Genomic DNA, 4,184 nt, shown 5'->3' on the forward strand with positions numbered 1-4,184 from the left:
AAAATTGCTGAGAAGAGGCCACGTGTCCCAAAAAAGGCGCCATAATTGCAACTTTTTCTAAAGATAAGGGGTCAAAAAGCATATTTCCCTTATGTTAGAGGGTCAAAAGAGCATATTTCCCTAAACATGGGGGGTCACTTTTGCCATTTTTTTTAATAGGGGGCCAAAATTGCAACATTTTGAAACTTAAGGGGCAAAAAGTACAGTTTAGCCTTAAAAAAATAAGTGCTTTATGGCTGTCTCATCTGCCATAATTGTCATTATTTTGGTTAATTAATAAATAAATATTTAATCAATTTATGGCCAAAAATAATACAAAGATATCAAATTAATGGTGCAAACAATTCAAAACCATTTTACAATAAAATACAATCGGACATAACAAAATCATAAATCAAAATCGGCATGACATTTTCCTGAACTTACAACCTATAACATAAAAGCACCTACGACACTAAAACCACACTGCAAGAGTTTCTCCCATACAACGAGTGACACCATAGGCCAACACTTCTTGCTTGTACCTTTGGCACGCCCCCGTGCCTCACCTCACAACCAAAACCTCCATTACGCTGCCTCCCGCCAACTCCTAAGCATGATATAAAGGCCTCGACCACCACTGACCTACTTCATACTCGAGGCTTAACTAAACCAAACACAATTTCAAACAAAACACAATGCACCTCACAATCAAAAATATGGAATGATATTGATTCAAATAAATCTCTATATTATTTTACTTACCTCAAACTTAACAAACTGACCAATGAGAAAAGTGTGATAATTTCCAGCATGATTATAATCCTTGTAAGCATCACAAAAACACCTCAGAATATAAACATTCCAATTGATTCAGGAACCTGTGCTAGCAGGAACCAAAATAGAAGGTGATTGATGATCAAGAAGCAAGAGACCTGCACTAGTAGGAACTAGGAACCAAAGAAGAAATAAATCAGAAAGCTTAACTAAACCAAATACAAGTCTAACAAAAACTATAAAAGAAGCCTTACACTTCAAATAACTAGATTAAAACTAAAGGTTCTCTTATACAAAGAACTACAAACAACCAGTCAAAGCAATGTCAATAGCCATGTCAACCAAATACAAGAAACCAATAACATTAAGATACACCCCCAGACAACATTGAAACACTGCAAAAAAAAAGTCTTAAAACTTGCTACAAAAAAACAGCTACACATAGAAAATATCAATGGCCCAGATCCAATCTAAAGCACAAACAAGCACAGCTAGAACCATCAAAATTAAATAAAGACCGAAATTTTGCTTACAAATCGCTTGACTAGGTTAGGATACCAATCGTATGGTCACTTAAAAGAGAGCAGGATCCCATTGGAAACCAGAACCAAAGCAGGAAGAGGGCAGGATGCCATTGGAAACCAGAACCATTGCAGGAATACAACACAACATCATATTACAATCGAGCAAGATAAACAAATCAAGACTCGAGACAAACTTATCCAAAATAATATTAAGGCACAAAGAGTCAAAAACATCTCTAAGCACATAGTACTACTCTTTCAACTAACTCTTACCCAAAAAACTACTACTCTTACCCAAAAAACTCAAAATCAATAATCACTAACTACCACCTAATACTTCTTTCAACTATTAAAAGAAATAAATAAACAACCCACACTCATGTTCTCTATGGATAGAAAAAAGTCTACTTATACTATGAAGTATAAGTAAACATACAACATACCTTCAGCATCCTGAAAATCATTTAAGGGTTTTTTTATGTGTCATCTCTTCATAATACTCCTGAAACATACAACATACCTTCATAGTATTTCAAAACTCAAAAATGTGTACAACTATTCAGTCTTAACTAATAAAAATGGAGGCTGAATAATGTAACCGAAGCAAACTCCTACACTGCATAAACCATCTTATTTAATTCAGGGATTGAATCAACACATGTGCTTCAAGGGAAAGATGTGACTTTTTTTAGAGGGGGAAAAGACGGGTTCTGTTCACTCTTCATCAAATGCAAAACAAATCTAGTGTCGATACTCTTAATGAGTTCCTAAGAATTTCAAAAAAAATGATAGTAACTCTAAACATAACTCTTTGTCATTTACCTTTACTTTTTCTTGTTAACTGATAATTGCTTTTGCCCATTTCTCTGACAGTTTATTACGACCATAAGCTATGCATCATTATTAGATCGTTATGTTCCTACGTAAACATGGCAGTAAATCTCATTAATCAAACTGAGAAAGTTTTGTAAAGACTCTGTTTCCCAAACTTCTCTTGTTGGAATATCGTGCAAAATATACCGGTAGTGGGTGACTTAAATGTCACTTGATCGAGCTCCATCTGGAGTTTCCACATTTTCCTACTCTTTCAATTAATGACGTACACACCTCGTAGTAACAAAGAAAGGCACAAAATTCTTTCAAAAAAAAAAAAGAAAGAAAGAAAGGCACTAAACACAACCTAATTATGCAATTAGCAAATTAAAAAAATATAATGTTTTTTTTGGAGAAATAAAAAAATAATATAATGTTGACACACAGCCTAAAAATATTGTAAAATAAAAAGTTCTACTTAAATTCAAAATAATCTTCATAAACCACTTCACTTAAATTTTATTTCTAATAATGGTTACCGGTTAATTATTGTCAAAGCACAAAACCAGTTTGGTAACTTTGTTTATGAGAACTTATCTATATTTAGCTCCTAACTTTTAGTAAACAGCCTAAATTCATAGACTTGTATGTAAATGCTAGATGACAGTGCTTCTTTTGAGAGGGACCGAGCTTCTAAAAATGTTAATGCAAAGAAAGCAAAGTGAATATATGTACCAAACTATTATTAAAGGCAGTGCTTGTTCCTAAAGTAGTGGAAGTTATCTTAGTAAAAAGTAGAAAGAGTTTAATTACCTTAGCACGAGGAAGAGCCACATTTATTCTGTGCCAGTCTCCGAGTAGAGAAGCGACACAGCTTGATGGGTACGCACAAGAACATATAAGAAATACTAATATGCAGCCTTTATCTCTACCTGAACAAACAAATGACCAATTTATGAGGATCTTTCTCTATGTATCATGTTCTCTAAATAACATTGTAAATGAGGTAAAAAAACAAGGCAGAAAAACTAAGGCATGCCTTCAATATTAGTGATATACTAAACACTTGGATCATAAAAGGATCAAGATAATGGTATTTTTATACAATTAGTCTCTTTAAATGAATAAAATTTAAAGTTTAAACAGAGTTAAAAAAAACATAGTTATAAGGATAAGAAAGATATTAAATCCTTCTAATTTTTGCTTCAGCCTTACCAGGTATTTGTCAAAGATATGCATCTGAATGGATGTTGTGCAAGCAGCATGCATTAACACCCAAACAAACATGTTATCTAATCTCCCCCAAATAGTTGGCCCCAACCGAAAAACAGTAGAGCAGGAACAAACTCCAGGCAATACAACCCGAACCAAAGACCACAAATTAGAATTTGAACCTGCTATCGCAGCATTAGCCAAAAAAAACCCTCCAACACCATAAAAACCAACCCCTCGCTAAACCTCCACAAACAACAATTTCCGGGTCCCAAATTAATCAAAATCGTTTGATGTGAAACTTGATCAATGATTGAAATAACAGTACTACTAAATAAATGGATTGAATAGCTTCACTCTGATCGACTAAGGAACTGAATACCATAATGACGATGGGAGAGTTCGGTTTCAAATCTGTAGAACGATTGTGAAACTTATTAGCAATTGCGAAACCGAAGAGCGGGAGAGTTCGATTGATGAACAACAGAGTTCAATTGAAGGTGATTGAGGAAGGGGAAAGTGGAACCGGAGAGGCAAAACTGGAGATCGATTGAAGTTTCACAATAATAGAAAGTGCGGTGATGATGTTGTAGAGAGAAGTTGTTGGTTGAGAGTTTTCCAGTCAGATGAGGGTTTGATCGATTGAATAAATGAATTTTGGTGAGATTTGAGTGGGTTTGATTGTTTGATTTTAAATTATATAATTATTTGTTATATGGTGAGAGTGATTTTAGATTTTTAGTTGAATGGGAAAATAGTGAGTGGGAGAGTTTTAATGGGTATATTTGGCGGTGTTGACTTATAATATTAAAGTGTATTTATGCTAAGGTCTTTGGTTCGATTCTCTCTGATGTTAATTTTAATCAATTAATTTGATTT

General features: G+C 33.9%; 1 long non-coding RNA gene across 3 annotated transcripts; it reads right to left on the bottom strand.

Annotated features, from left to right (window-relative positions):
• Window positions 1-310: 310 nt before the first annotated feature.
• Window positions 311-3,973, bottom strand: LOC146930790 (uncharacterized). 3 transcript variants are annotated; one of them, XR_015006476.1, is made up of 5 exons: window positions 3,309-3,973; window positions 2,907-3,025; window positions 1,724-1,782; window positions 745-929; window positions 311-646 (listed from the first exon to the last, which is right to left on the bottom strand). It is a non-coding gene; the product is annotated as an uncharacterized LOC146930790 (long non-coding RNA). The 3 variants fall into 3 exon arrangements; XR_015006475.1 differs by having other exon boundaries at window positions 745-1,782; XR_015006477.1 differs by lacking the exons at window positions 2,907-3,025; window positions 3,309-3,973 and adding an exon at window positions 2,103-2,900.
• Window positions 3,974-4,184: the final 211 nt, after the last annotated feature.

Source organism: Medicago sativa, chromosome 4 (genome assembly GCF_051527215.1).
Source record: "Medicago sativa cultivar Bolivia chromosome 4, Bolivia_mono, whole genome shotgun sequence".
NCBI classification, from domain to species: Eukaryota; Viridiplantae; Streptophyta; class Magnoliopsida; order Fabales; family Fabaceae; genus Medicago; species Medicago sativa.